We start from the raw sequence: 16467 nt of genomic DNA, 5'->3' as shown, positions 1-16467 counted from the left end.
TTTTCTGAGAGGCTTTAAAGCATTGTGTTGCTCCCGTAGTGTAGGAAATGCAGATGTTTGTGTGCCTTCAAGGGGGCCCCCAAAAGGATACAAATGAGAGCTCGAGAGATGCACTAGAAAAGCATCCACAATCATGCTTCCAGCTTTGAGGGCCCGGCCCAGGTCAAGTACCTGTAGATCAGGGAGGCTGTGGAAGGAGGGTCTTTCTAAAGAAAACTTCTAAGGGGTTTCGGGCTAACGATTTAGCCAGGCCAGCCAATTAAACTCTGCACAAGGACTGTTTGGACTGCCAACAACAGGACTTTAAAACCCCAGTGGCTTGATGATGCAGGAAAGTTGACAGCTGTGAAATGCCACTTGTGATCCTCAGGATAGAAACTGAAGTTGCAGATTAACTGCTGAAGTGCCTAGGGTAGCAGTTTCTCCAGTAACTTCCAACTTGATTGTCCTGCTTCTCAGTCCACACTATATCATAGCCATGGATTGTCATGAGAAAGAGATACATTTGAGGGTGCAGACACCTGGCAGTGACTCCTGATTGCATTAGTCGTGCTGCCCTGGCTCTCTGGGCACACGGTGCTAAGTAGCTTTGCAGGGTCCCACCAGCAGTCCTACAACACTACTCCACCCCCAAGCCAGCCCATCCATTGCTCACTCTTTCTACCCAGGCAAGGCTGGAGGACCCCCTTGGATGTGTGACTAACCCAGCCAAGGCTGACTCGCAAGCGGCTCAAGTGACTTCCCACTTCTAATTCCAAGACCGTCATCAGAACACTGCCAGCTGTAATTATTTAAAACTTTTTCTACCCAGCCAGATTCACCATGCTTCACATACATCTCAGCTTTTTTTTTGCTCTCTACCCAAGATCTAACCTCCTCCCAAGTCAATCCACTCCCACTTATATGTGCTTCCTTTCTCCTGATCAGCTTCCTTCTCCATCCTTCTCTCCCCTTATCCTCCATCCTGCTGTGGGGAACTCTTGTTCCATGGGTAACAGACTTGTATTTGTCTTCAGAATCTTCACTGAATGCTCACTCTGCGCCCTGCCTGAAAGAGCCCTGGCTCGCCCCAGGAAACGGGACTTCTGCTACGCTCTCAGGGAGAGGCTGCACATTTTTTCCCCATTTTCTATGACAAGAGGTTGTCTGTCCTTTTTACTCAGCACCGCCCATCTAGACCATGAATCTTCCATCTTGATGTGAAAATTCTGGCTGGAAGGAGCTGTCTATACTGCTTTCTTTTCCATCCCTTTCACTAACATCTACTCTTCCTTCTCTTTTCAGTAGACTTCAGTACTTGGTTCAAAACTTTCTTCTCCACTGTTATGAAGAAGACTCATCTCAAACCCTGCCTCTTAGTAGCTTGTTCTAAGTTCTCGTCACTCACATGCTCCATTCACCAACTGCAAACTCACACCCCCATGGACATGACATAGACGTCGTACGCTCCCAGGATTTCTCCGTCTCTGACCTCACCCTTCTGGCCCACTTCCTGATCTATATCCCCATTAGGACCTCTCATCCTCTACCCCACCTAATTGCTCTCCATCTACCTGTCCTTCTTGTCTTAAAATTGTTTTCTAACATTCTAACCCTTCCAACTCCAGTAAATCTTCTTTGGCCATGGCCATCAATAAACTGCAGGCTGCTAACTGCAAAAGAAACTCTCCCATCTCTTCTTAACTTACCCACTTAGCAGCACGTGTCTCTGGTGGGCCCTTCCTGTGTACTGAATCCTCCTCCACGACCGACATTTCCTCCTAACTCTCCAGCTGCTCAGTTGTAGGCTCTTTGGGGTTCCAATTTCTCTTCCGTCCTTTAAATGTTGGTGTCCCTCAGCACTTAGTCCCAGGGCATCTCATCTCTTCTGACCCCCTACAGAGCCCCTGAGTGTTCTCATTAACTCCCGTAGCCTTTAGCAAAGTTTGTATGCTGACCACTCCCAAACAATCATCTCAGTTACACATGCAATTTTCCAACATGGGCAAGTTATTTAATTTCTCTTGTCTCAGTTTTCTTCATCTATAAAAAGGGATACTAATAATACCTACCTCAAAGTTTGTTGTGAAGGGAAAAACAAGTTAATTCAAGTAAGCACTTAAAATAGTGCTTGGTACTTGATAAGCGCTCAGTAAATATTTCCTACCATTTTAAGTATTACTATTATTATTATTATTGGTCATCTCTCCTTAGATGCCTCTTAGGAACCTTGAACTTAGCGCACTGAAAAGTGGAAAATATTACCATTTAGTTTTCTCTCCTATTAGCTTTCTCCTGATAGGTCTCCTAACTCAATGAGTTTTTATATCAGAAATAATTCAATTCTCCTTCCCCTTTAAGCCCATACATCTGATCAGTCACCAAATCTTATAAATCATGTTTTATTTCAAATCAATGCTCTATTTCCTAAACTAACTCCTACTTGCCCAAATCAAGGCTTTATCATGTCTGGATTCCAGCAATAGTCTCCTGATCGCTTGACCCGTCCAATATAGTGCCCACACAGTACCTTGCCTGAGTGATCTTCCAAAGCTTTAATATAAAATATCACTCTCTCATGGAATTCCTTTTAATGTCCCCCATTTCCCTCAAGACAGGGTCTAGACTCTTTAGCCTAGTTTGTAAAGGTATTTGGAATGTGCATCACTTCTCCACCCCTGTCTACCCTAAGCCCAGGTGCTTAAGTCTCCTTTCGCTCTGGGATAGGGGCCAACAAACTATGGCCTGAATGCCAAATCCAGCCACTGACTGGTTTTGTATGCCTTGCAAGCTCAGATTGTTTTTATACATTTTAAAATGTAAGAAAGAAAGAAGGAAGGAAAGAAAGAAAAAGAAAGGAAGGAAGGAAGGAAGGAAGGAAGGAAGGAAGGAAGGAAGGAAGGAAGGAAGGAGGGAGAAAATAAAGAGAAAGAGAGAGAGAAAGAAAGAAAGAAAAAAGTAAAAACAAGCAAGAAAGATAATTAGGCTTTTAGCAAGAACAGTTGCTTGAAGAATTTAGGACATTGTCTCTTGAACCACAAATCCAAAATATTAACTCTTTGATCCTTAAGAGGAAAGGCTTGTCAATGCTTATGCTATGCTTCAGTCACTAAACTTCTCTCAGTTTCTTGACTATCTGTGTTTTAGGACTTTCATGTGCTCCTTTCTCTGTCTCTTATCCCCAGACCTAATTCCTATTCAACCCTCAAATATTATTAGCTCACACAACACCTTTGTCTGCTGACTCTCAGATTCTGTAAATTAAGATTAAGTACCCACCTCCTTAGGTTATTCCTTGGTATTTTATTCTTCATGGTGCTATTGCAAATGGGATTATTTTCTTAATTTCTTTTTCAGATGGTTCTTTGCTAGTGTATAGATACACGGCTGATTTTTATATATTGATTTTCTATCCTGAAACTTTACTGACTTTATTATTTCTAGCAGTTTTTTTTATAGAGTCTTTAGGGTTTTCTATATAAGATTATATCATCTGCCAACAGAAACAATTTTGCTTCTTCCTCTCCTATTTGGATGTTTTTGTTTCTTTTCATGCCAAATTGCTTGGTGTAGGACCCCAGGACTGTGAGGAATAAGAGTGATGAGAGTGGGCGTCCTTGCCTTGTTCCTGATCAGAGAGGAGAAGCTTTCAGTATTTACCATTCAGTATGATGTAAGCTGTGGGCTTTTCAGATAGGGCCTTTATTACATTGAGGTACTTTCTATTCCTAGTTTGTTCAGAGTTTCTATCACAAAAGGGTGTTGAATTTTGTCAAATGCTTTTTCTGCACTATGGAATACAATATAGAAGCACCTCAAAAAATTAAAAATAGAACTACTATATTTTCCAGTAACCCAACTTCTGGGTATTTATTTAAAAGAATGAAAATCAGGATCTTCAAGAGATGTTAGTACGTTTGCGTTCAATGAAGTGCTATACACAATAGCCAAAATGTAGAAAAGCTTAAATGTCCATCAGCAGATGATAAATAAAGAAAATGTGATATATATATATACCTACTACAGAATACTATTCAGCCTTTAAAAAGAGTGAAATCTTGCAACATGCAACAACATGGATGATACCTGAACACCTTATGCTAAATGAAATAAGCCAGTCACAGAAAGAAAAATGTTGCATGATTCCACCTCTATGAGTTGTCAAATTCATAGAACCAAAGAATGTAACTGTAGCTGCCTGGAGCTTAGAGGAGGGCTAAATGGAGAGTTACTAATCAACACACAGTTTCAGTTAAGCAAGAGGAATAAGTTCTAGAGAGCTGCTGTGCCCATTCTAAATGCTCGGCAAACTTTATGTTTTACCTTTCCAAGCATTTATTACATACAAGGGACCACCGTTCATTCTGCTGCTCCGAGAGTAGTAGTACAAGGCACACTTGGTATTCATTGAATCAACTCAAAGCACTAGTTCATACCTCTATCATAATAAATAAAACATTGTGCTAAAGTAGTATATACATCTTCTCCAAGAGAGAACACGAGTTCTTTAATTGTCCTTTTAGCTCTATATCCCTAATATCTACTACAATTGTGGCATAGACTAAATACTAAAAAAAAATATTGAAAACAACTAGTTAAGTGGCCTTAACAACCATAAAGGCACTGCTCAGATAATCTTGCATTCTGTGGAAGTCCAAAGGGTAAAAGGGTTTATAATAAGTATACTTACTATCAAGGGATTAGAATTTGCAAGTCATGTCTTCCAGCAATTAGCTCCTTTTAGCCACTCTTGCTGCAATTCCAAAGGTTACCAGCAGGTGTTGGTGGAGACTTTTTAGATCCTCTTTACGTTCAGACATGAATAACTGAGAGCTAAGATTAAAATTATGTTCAGACCAATTTTCAAATTTTTTCCAACAAAAACATAGCAATTTACAGAACAGTTTAAATATTGACCAAATGCTAATTAACTTTGTTTATATATTACCTATACTTAAGACACCTTAGAATAATTTGAAGAGAACGATGTCACAAAGATTTACAACCTGTCTTCTGTAGTCAACTATTATTAGTCAACATTTCCTTTACCTTTAGTTATCTTTTTCAACTGGAAGAGACATTATGAAGTTGTAATGATATGAACTGGTTTTCTGATCTCTGTACCCTGCTTTTTCCTGATTCTATCTGGTAAATTTCAGGTCTTTCTTCCTAAATGTCAGAATAAAAAAAGAAACAAAGTAGATAACTGAAATTTTTCTCCTTTTTCTGCATAAATCTAATCTAAACCATGTGACAGACCCCTCCACTCAAGCTATATTTTCTGTAAGATCAGGATAGGGAAGGAAGGAGAAAAGAGAATTCAGGAACCTTCTTAGGAGGCCATTGCAAGGGTATTATGAGAGACTCCCACCATCCCTAAGCACACATATAGTGTCTCCTTTATCTATAGACTCTCTAAGTTTGCAGAAGGAATCTGCTCGTTTAAAATGATAGACTCTGGCCCTGGATGGTGCGGCTATGTTGGTTGGAGGATTGCCCCAGAAGCGACAGGTTTTAGGTTCAATTCCCAGTCAGGTAACATACCTAGGTTGCAGGTTCAATCCCCAGTCTGAGCGCATCAGTCCCTGATCAGGCTCATGTGATCCCCACTCTAAGCGTGTAGTAGAGGCAACCAATGATGCTTTTCTTTTGCATGGATGCTTCTTTGTCTTCCTCCTTCTCTCTCTTCTTCTCTTTCTAAAAGCAATGAAAAAATGTCCTCAGGTGAAGATAAACAAAAGTAAAATAAAATTATAGCCTCTGCTTATTGGGAGTTAATTTTTTATAGACCTTGTTCTGCAAAAGCCAACAGTCAACTGTAATGGAGAAGAAACTGAAGTCAGCCCGTGTCAGACATCAACTTCATACACCTACTCAAAACCGTACTCTTTGTAGGTTCTGCTTTTGTACAGAGTGTGAGTATCAGTGTGTATGTGTGTGTGTCAAGTAGGGGGAGGAGGAAGCAAAGCTATTTATTTTTTCATTAAAAAACATTAATAATCCTAATCTTTAAAAAGAATAAAAATATGAATAAATATCATCAAAATATGTTCATAATTTGTTTCCATTGACTGCATATTTCTTAGTTAGGGAAAATTTTTGTTACAATAGGTAGAAGGAGAAGAATCCTTTCTAAAATTGTAGCTTGGGACCCAGATTTCTAGTTTTTCCATCAAGTTATCCTTACCCAACAAAAAATGTAAAATTATTGGAGGAAATCAAATAAAGTTTGCAACTGGTCTTATAATTACCCCCAATCTTCTGCATCAGAAAATTCTGCACACCAGCAGCTGCCGGGTATGTGTATGTGTTTATCATGTGTGGTTTCCCAGGTGGAGTTAGTATTTGAGGTGTGCTATGTGCAGTTTTTTATTTGGTGTAGCATTTTACTTAAGGGCATTTTTAAAGAGTCTAATATGGATGTAACAGAAAGCAAACATTTTGTGTCAACACGTTCAGTGACAGCTGCCTCTGAAAAAGGCATTACCACGTATATTTATTTCCTTCTGATCCGACACTAATCCAGTACTATGCATATCAGCACACTGAGAGGTGTCATTTAGTGAGGCAGCTTGCCAGACTTGGGGGAAAATATCTGTCCCCAACATGCCTGTAATCATTGTCTTGAATACTAAGTGCGGAAGCCTTTAAGGGCCTTGTCCTGAAGTTACTGGAAGACTCCTAGCTCTGAGGCCACACTTTGAGACAGGTTTATTTCTGTTCCCAGAACATACCTCCATTGTTTACTCAGAAAATTCTGGCACTGAGTTGGCACCAATTCAGGTTTCATTGAACATGTGCTAGGATAGACACCGACCTTTAACAGTTTTGGAAACCTTTGTTGGTCAGCATAAAATGAAAGCTCATCCTCAACCACGATTTTTTCTACTCTTTTTTTTTTTTTTTTTTTAGATCTAAAGGATTTTCAAAAGTGGCAATAAAGCGACAAAATCAGAGTCCACAACTCAATGGAAATATCATAGTTACCAAGTAATGCCAAATATAACCATGGTTCCGATTTTAATGTTTTACTTGATTGATGACTTTTTCAAGATTTTTCAGGCCAAAGCTATGAGTAGAGTTTTTTGTTTGTTTGTTTTTTGTATTTCACTTTCATCCTTCCTTATTGTGTGACCTTTTATTTAGGAACATTGATTGCTTTCTACCATTTGCTTAATGATTTTGACTTCATCCCTTTGGGCATCAGACTGGAGTAATAAAAGGAACAAAAAGTCACATTGCCCTATTTCTAGTGATATAAACAAAATTGCATGAAAACTAAGGCCAAAGATAAGTATTCAAAAATGCAAATGCATTTGAGAACAGATAACAAATTTCAGAAAAGCTGCTATGTTATTTTCAATGTGGGCTGGCATTAAATTTTAACTTTATAGGAATTGAGTGGGAATAGAGATAGACGACAGCAAACAACTGCTTTATGGCTCAGTGAACCTCAGTGCCCATGCGCTGTGAGCACCTACTCCCAAACAGGGACTCCATTAGCACAGGGTGTGTGGCAAATACATGGGATGCTTTGACAAGGGAGTTTTCGGTACAGGCAACACAAACTGCCTAATTATTGTAAGACAGCCCCTGGAACTATCAATCTTACTCATGACATTTCTCACAGAAGGTGTTCTCCTGTTTATTCTGCCAATCACTTGATGAGTAAACATTTATTGAGCCATCGCTATATCCAAGGCTCTGATGCATGTCGCCATATGGATATACATGTTGTCATATCCTAGTTCTTGTTTTCTCTTAACTTCTAACATTAATTTAAAAGAAAGGGACACTGGGTTGTACATCAATGTACGGCATGCATGATTTGTTTTGTTATATTCAAAGACCTACTGACTTTCCAGGAGAGCGGGGAGCAGGGAATCATTTCTTTGACCATGTTGTCTACAGGGAGACTCAGGCTTCAGTCCTACTGCCTGAGGGAAAACCAAGGAAGCTTCCTGTGCTGGACATCCCCTAGCTCTCCAGATCCTGTCCACCCTGCTCTGTGTGCTGGGAGCCAGACTTCATGGGCTGGTTCACCCTCGGCCTCTGACTTATGGTTGGGTTTGGCCAACGGGGGCACTGGCAGGAGATGAGAGGGAATAGATGAGTGCAGTTGGGATTTTCATTACAAGCTCCTTGGCATCTCTGTAGGTAGCTGATCTAATTAGATCCTTGATCTAATTTCCTCTCTCAGTCCTCAGCCCTCCCCACACATACTTTGCCTTCTCTTTCTCCCTCCCCCTCTGGATTCCGGCAACCTCCCCCTTGCCCCCCACCAGAAGTGGCATTATGGGGAGCCCCAGGTGTTATTACTAGTCCCTGGTATTGCAGCATGCCTTGTTTCCTTATACCCTACTCACACGTTTGCTCATTACCCCTTTATTAAACTCTCTTCAAATTACCGTATTTGTATGTACTATTTCTTGTCAGATCCTATTTAATACAGCTATTGTAGAAGCTGGTGCAAAGTTATGCATTAATGTGCAGGATCCTTGCAACTATTATCCATCAGAAGCAGAAAATTTGCTTCATAATAGAGTCAGAGTCCGTTTTTGATGTTTGCAGACGACTTTCAAGCCCTAATCTTCCCTATTCCCCTCTTGCCCTTTAACTAGACAAGCTGATAAGAAAGCCTGGGTGCCCCTTCCCTTGGTTTCAGGAAGTTCAAATCACACAAGTCCTGGCTGTGCCCAGGAATAGCCCTCCCCACTAAACACCATAAATGCCAGCCAGTGTCCTTTCCCTGCTCTCAAACCATTCCAGACCTGCTTGGGAGGCTGCCCTGCTCTCCCCAGAAAGCCTCATTATGTGAGTCATAAACCTTTTCGTGCCCTCCTGGTGCATGTGTGGTATCATCAGTCTTAACAACTGAACCAAATTTGGGGTAGGGGGGTCCACTCTGTTTCCATGGGAGTGACCATGATAATCTTCATCCACTAACTATCAATGAATTCTCATTCATCTTACACAAATCCATCCAACACAAATTCAGCAACCCACAATTAGCTCACAGAAGGAGCAGAGTGAGAGCGGCTGGTGGCCTGCTATTCCGGTCACAGCCCACTCCCAGGGACCAGCAAGAGAGGGAACCACAGCCCAGCTCTCCCGGTCAGTCTCCCCCTTGAATGTTTCTCAGTGTAGTCTTGGTGGGTGATCTAAGAGACTTTTTTTTCCCAAGGGATACGTCGGCAGCATGAGATTTTTCTCATCATAAATCAACTCTGTAATCTAACTCCCTTCCCCTCCCCTTGAAAAGATTAGAGCCTCCACTTACAGTCACTCCTTCAGGATTCACTAAGTATTTACTTCTTTAGTTAGGCGGCTTGTACTTGTAGATAATGGAAATGCGCTCAGGACAGCTTAAGTCGAAGGAGAAGATGGCTGGGAGAACAGGGTGATAACTCAGGAATCAGGAGGTGCAGGTGGGCCTGGCCCGGAGCCTCGCCCACTCCCCCTCTCCCTGCGCCTCTGTGAATTGTTAAATTATGCAGCATTCTGACAAACTCCTCAAGCTGCTTTCTGCCTGAGGCCTTTCCAACAGGCTTACTGTTCCCTCTGTCTGCAGCACTTTCCCAGGCAAAGCATTTGCTGGACAAACCCCTATTCATCCTTCCGATCTCAGCGTGGAGGCCTCCTTCTCTGGGACACCCTTGGACTTTTTCAGAGCCCTCACCACATGGTGCAGTGATCACCTGAGGATTCTTGACTACATCCCTCACTCGGTGGAAAACCATGTGAAAACTAAGACCATAGCTTGGGCTTGCCAGCTAAAAAGTGTGGGTAGCTTTGGATTTCAAATAAATAAGAATTCTTTTAAAATATAATTACATTCCATACACTGCTTCTATATGCTAAATCTGGCAACCATTCCACGATTTTATTCAACACCCAACCCAGAGCCAACACACAGTGAGCACTCAGTAACTATTTACTGAATAGACCAAGGTGGATCTGGTGAGCCTCCTGCTGATACAGGAGTGAAATCCCAGCAGGGGAGAGGACTGCATCTGTAAAAGGAAAGAGCACACGCTCTCACACACCACATCTGCTGATAGAACATCCACAACTTTCAAATCAAGTATCAACTAATACTTGATTTTACTAATATAATACTAATAAATCATTTATGGGACACAGTAAAGTGGATTGTCCAAGACAAAATCTAATTACCTAACAATAAGGAAGAAAACCTTATCCAGAGACAGTATATGCTCATGGCCCCGATCATCATATACATCCTCCTTAAAGGAGATCTGGAGAAATGCACTCTTAAGAAAAGACTTAAACAGGCACAAGGAAAGTATTAACTCTGCACTTTCAGATTCTACATTTTCAAAGACCTACCCTGGAGTCTTAGTTGGATAATAATGAGTCTAGACTATATGGAGCCTGGAACTGTGTTAAAATATGTGTATGGGAAAATCAATTAATTTAATCTGCCCAACAGCCCTATGGAGTAGCAGCCAAAGTTGAGATTTTGAGACTTAACTTGTCTGAGCACAAGCATGGAGACATCAGAGCAGAGCAGTTGATCCTAGGACCTGGGCTCATAACAACCAGATCATCCATCCTATCTGTATCCTTGACTCTTGAAGACATAAAAATCACATATAAACATCCATTTGAATTTTTAAAATTCAACCATCAGTAAGAAAACAACACTATGGCCACAATGTCAAATACAATTTCACAATTAGAATATAAATGCTTTCTTCATGACTAATGAGAAAACGTATGTGGTTAGGAGAGGCGGTGTGTACACTTGGAGGGCCTCAGTTTGGCACAAAGGTAATTGATTAACGGAAAAATAATGTTGGGGCATTGCTTCAGGAGATGTGCTTTTGACCTCTTCTCGGACCTTACAGTTTTTCTGTTCTAGTCTAATGGTTCGTTCTGGTGCAAGACCCAGTTTCAATCTACCAGCCCACACAATCACCTTCCCAACCCCACAGAACACATATCTCACGCCAAAGGTTCTATTCTCCTGAGCACTGTTGTCTGGAGAACGGGGTCCCTTCTAGTCTACAGGTGCAGCATTAATTACTTGGCCTTGATCTTCCCATCCATTCACTTGCTTACTATCCTACTTCTCAGACCTGACTTGCTCATAAGGAGTAGGGACACCAGTTTTCATTTGCTCAGCAATTGCAGCAAAAACAATTCCTATAACAGACATCACTCCAAGTCCCTGCCATGGGTCAGAGCCAGGGTTTCCCTCATCCTCATAAGCTGGAGAGTGGAGGTGATAGGCGTTCTGGGTGGAGGAGCCTTGTGGAGCAAAGCTGCAGAAGCAGGAAAATAATATTTGCTCAGCAAAAATTGTGCTATATTTTTACTTTGATAACCAGTTTAGGTGAGCACTTGTGCTCTCTCAGAAGAGAAATAAAAATGTTTTTCTAGCTTTTCATTACAAAAGTTATATGTAGTTGCTTTTATAATAAATTAGCAGATCTCTGCAAACTACTTGGGACTGGGCTGAACACAGCCAGGATGAGACCTATTCCCATAGTAGCTCCATGAAGGAAAATATCTCTAACACAAGAAAAATATGAGCACAGTAAATACTGGGAGCTTTACCTCCTTTCCATGTTATTAGCAGTCTGACCTTCTAGGATGGGCCTTCTGAGTCCTCTGAGCTTCTTTTTCCAACTAGTCCTCCCAGCCACATTTCCAGTGTGGGTTCTCAGGTTGTGAAGGAGCCAGCAAAGGAGGTAAGATTTACATGCTTGGTTGTGTTCAATGTAGCATAGTAGCATTGTATCTAAGGAAGAGATGAGACATGCCATGATAAAGAGGTTGTATTTTTCCCACATTTCTCAGATACAGACTATGCAACATGGAGGAGAGGGGAAGCTTGGATCCATGGACACAATGAAAGGTTCGATTTATTGTTTTAGTGGTTTCTAGACTTAAAAAAAAGTAACAAAGAAAATGTTAATAAAAGAATTTATACACCAAAGTGTGCCACATCTATAGTTGTTACACTGTGAATATCAAAAAATTGAGACAACGCTCTTCCAGTATTCAAACACTATGATCCAATTCAACAAAAAAATGGCTCATGGCACTGGAACAAGGAAAGTTTCGACGCATGTCAATGTTGTTTCATTTTTGCAAAAGAAAATAAAACTGAGAGAGGTAACAAGAAAGCTAGAGAAGAGGGGTAACAGAGGCACTGCAAAGAGACTAGTAAGAGTTCATAAGACTTGAGAATGTTAGGTGATGGGGAGGAAGGTGGTTTTAGGGAAAGTCATTCACTTGGTCATTAATGCAACAATCATTTATTGAGCAACGATGAGGTGCCAGACATTGTGCCAGACTCTATAGGTAGGTCTGTGGTTTCCTGTCCTTACCTCCCATTCCCTGCCATTCAGCTCTGCAAACTAACCAAGCCCACAGGGCACTGGTAGAGGACACCATTGTCTTACATGTTGACAAATGCAGGGGTCACCTTCTGTTTTTTATTTCATTTAAACTCTCTGTAACATTTGACACTGTTGACTACTTCCTCCTTCTTAAAATTCTCTTCTCTCTTTGCATCCAAAAAAGTCCTTTTTCCTAATTTTCCTGGGACCTCTGTCACTGTTCCTCCTCTCTTTGATGACTCTTTTGTCATCCCTTGCTCCTTCCCAGCAGTGTTCATCAGAGCTGCCCGTAGCCTCATGCATATCAGACCACACGCTGGCTTTCAGTGATTCTATGTGCAGTGGCTTCAATTGCCACCACTCCAGAGAAATCCCAAGTCAGGCCACTCTGTTCCAATAACAGTTTGCTGAACAAATGGACCAAAGGAAACTGAGCATTCTTCCTTTAAAATTCATTGTCTCCTCTAGTATCAAAATGTCATCCCCCCAGCTTCCCAAATCCGTAACTTGGCAGTCACCTTATGTTCTTACTACCTTCTCCCTTCAGCCCTGAGTCATTACTAGTGTCATGACTCTCCCAGGCTGCTTAAGACTTCTCATCTGGACTCTGCAATGACTCATCCTCTGACTACAGCCTTACTCTCTTCTCACCTTCCGCACTGCGACCACTTCGTTCCCCTGTTTAGGATATCCTCAGTGAGTCTGCACAACTTGTAAGGTGAAATTCAAATCCACTGGTTTATTTCATATGGCCCTTCATGATTGGCCCTCGGTGACCTATCTCTAGTCTCTAAAGCATAGGATTTCCTCTCTATCACCAAACCAAAGGGCAGTCACATCCTGGAACAGGTTAGTCCTTTCATACGTGCCATTTCATCTGCTTAAATTTGTTTTCTCTCTTTTTTTTATCCACCTTAAATCTTTCAAAATGTAACCTTGTGTTTCTTAACCCCCAATCTGATTATAATCCCTCTCCTGTGTTCCTACAACTATGGATGTGGCACTTGCCAGACAGCTATAATTGCTGATGTACATATACGTCTTTCCTTGTCCATTCTGGAGAGGTCATGATTTACCTAACTCATATTCATCCAGGCACACTTGACTCATCTCCAGGCTGATCTGTCATGAGATGCACACTTATGTGTATTTATTTGTGGGAGGAAGCAAGTGTAGGGAGAGAGAACGAGGAAGAGAGGAGATGAGAGCAGAAAGAAAGAGAGAAGAGAAGAGAGAAGGGAAGAGAAAAAGGAGAAAGGTAAGGATAAAAATATCATTTGTTGGTATAGCTTGGAGTCAAAAGTTGGGAAACAGTTTTTCTTTGGTTACTTCCATTTTCTCTGTGAAATGTAAAATAAATTTGTCTTCTGAGTGGGAAGCTGGAGGAACGTGATCAAATCTTGAAAGTGTTGTGATGAGAAACAGGAAAAGGTATCAACTCGGGACATACAGGACTTCTGGACAGCATCGATCGCCTGGCTGAGGTCGCAGATCCGAAATTTATAGTGTCTCCCCATTAACATTCTATGGAATCTGTGACAGGTTTCCATTGCGACAAAACCCCCTTCCTTTGTACCATTCTGGGAAAATTCTGTGGCACACTGGCAAATCCAGATCTAACAGAATTCAGCTGGGAAATTTACCTGCAGGGGTTTCTGTATTTTTTTTCACCATTATGGAACATATAAAACTCTGCAGCCTCCAGTTTCCTGGGCCTCCCGGAGGGTGTTTCCAGAAGACAGCACACCTTTCCCTCGCTGCGCAGCTCTGGCTGAACACCTTCCAGAAAGAATGTCACAACTTAGGACATTCCGCTTGCTATGTGGTCAAAACCAATCTCCCACTTGACTTTGAGCCTCCTCTAAATGACTGTGATATTCATTCTAAAATTTATGTTGATACAAGGATAGAGATAACCCAGCCTAAAATAATAATCAATTCAACTAAAATTGACCATTTAACAATGTAGCAGCCTGGCCCATGCGTTCCCCATCTCTCTGAGAGCAGGCGCGCTGCAGCATTTGGCTTTTAGCCCCAAATCCCTTTATGAGGGCTATGTAAGGTCGCAGAAAGCCATATACATATAAGGATCCCAAAGAAACTAAACGTGGTATTTTCCTGCATCCTCGGGAGTAGGAGCTGGGAAGAAATGGCTCTCCATTTCATTGGCCTGCCTCATCGAGGGGGTAGCCACCTCTCTCAAATTGCGTCTAATAGTTTCCCACTAAAATATTCATCGACCTCTTCTCCAGGGCATTGATTCCTCGACTGTGCCTGAGAGTCAAATGATTTGTAAAAAGTATTGCTGGATGAAGTAGTACCCAGAGTGCAATTCTTTGTAGTCAAGAGTAAAGGCCATTTTCCATAATTTTGGCGAGGAAATTGGAAGCCTGATTACTCAGAGCTCTAAAACTCACCTTTGCCTTGGGAATGAGGGGATGTCTGCCGGTCTTCCTAGGGATGCGAACTGATTGAAAAGGCAAAGGAAGGAAGTGCAAATGCTTATAGAAAATGGTGCTAAATGCTACCCTGAAATAATACAGAGGATGTTCATAAAGGAGAAGTGGAATATCAAGAATTTCATCTCTGTCTCTGTCTCTCTCTTCCTCGCTCTCTCCTTCCGCCCCCTCCCCTAATGTGGGGTGGGTAGGCTATACAGAGAATTATTCTCTAAAGCCCTGGAGCCCAAAAGCTGCCTCTCCCAGGAGGTTTACTATGGCCTCGGTCCTTCTCTAGAGTGGCATTTACAGCATCCCCAGTTTTACTGCAAATCCAGTTCAGAGCTGTCAGTAGGGGGTTAATATAAGCCCTAGTCAACACAATACTAGAGGCATTCGCATCCGAGGCCTACAGTTGCTGCACAGGCACATTTGGCCCATGTTTCCAAAGAGGCAGTAGCTGTTACTGCAGAGAGCACACTGCCTGCCACTGCTGGACCATTAGTATGGAAATGAGGCATGTGTGTGACAGGTGGCCTTACAACCAACACAATTAACTTTCTCCATTAGCTGACGCTCTGACAAAACAGATGCAGCATCAATAAGCACCCCCGCCCCTGCAGGAAAGGAACGACACATTGCAAACCCCTTATTTAAGGAGGAGCAGCATAATTTCTTCTATACACGCCAAGTGGGTGGCACTGGAGTTTGCTTCTGTCTTATTGCTGTGGTTGTTTACTTTGTTTTCTTTTTACATTTGTCTTGCACTAATATTCAATGCCTCCATGGGTCAATTAGAGCTCCTAAAGTTTCCTCCCCCCACCAAAAAAAAAGTCATCACAGAGGAAGGGAGAGCGAAGTTGGAAAAACCCAACTGGAATTCTTTGCTTTTGGAAGGAAACACACAGAGGATGGCCTGACTTAGCTGCACAGGCGAAGGGGTAGGTTTCAGAGTTTATAATAGGTTTTCCACAGCAGCCACAGCACTAATTAGCAGAACCTTAGAACCTGGAATCTTGTTTATAGGAACTTTGTGGCTCAGAAGGAAATGCTCACAGTGAAATTGAATATTGTGATCTGGGACGCAAAAATCACCTTTAGAAATTAACTCTGTTTTTCACTAAGGACAACAAAGGGAAATCCAAGGCTTGGGGACTTTCTGGATGCGGAAGTCATGACAGTAACTTAGTAGTAGACTGTACTTTTCTAATTAGGATCCCATCTTTTATCTTAACAGCTCCCCTTGGGCCAGCTCCGTGTTTTGAAATTCCTTCAGCTACAGAGCTTCACTGTAGCAGAGGCAGTACAACTCTAAAGTAATAACTTTACTATCATTGCAAAAACTAGAAATGCGACTATTAAGATGTATGGACCATTGTATGTTACGAGGGAGAAATTCACCCTGCCTGAATTATTCGATGTCAGATTTTATGTTTCTGTTACGAAATTCTTTTAGAATCTGAAATATTTATTACCCCTCTGGTGTTAACTGATCTAACACATACTAGACCTATCATCTAGAAAAAGCCTAAAACCCACCTAAATGGAAGTTCGCTAATTTTTTTTTTCTGTCCTTTGTAGAAGCTTGAATACGAGAAATTTCTCAAATTTCTCCTAGTGAAGGAGGGGCTGTCTTGCTGACTTGTTCAGATGCTTGGAAAGACCAGGAGGCAGTCCCT

The sequence above is a fragment of the Pteronotus mesoamericanus genome, unplaced genomic scaffold (assembly GCF_021234165.1).
Source record: "Pteronotus mesoamericanus isolate MK-2021 breed Mesoamerican mustached bat unplaced genomic scaffold, CSHL_Meso_final contig_20, whole genome shotgun sequence".
NCBI lineage: Eukaryota > Metazoa > Chordata > Mammalia > Chiroptera > Mormoopidae > Pteronotus > Pteronotus mesoamericanus.
Note: the sequence above shows the minus strand (reverse complement) of the source record.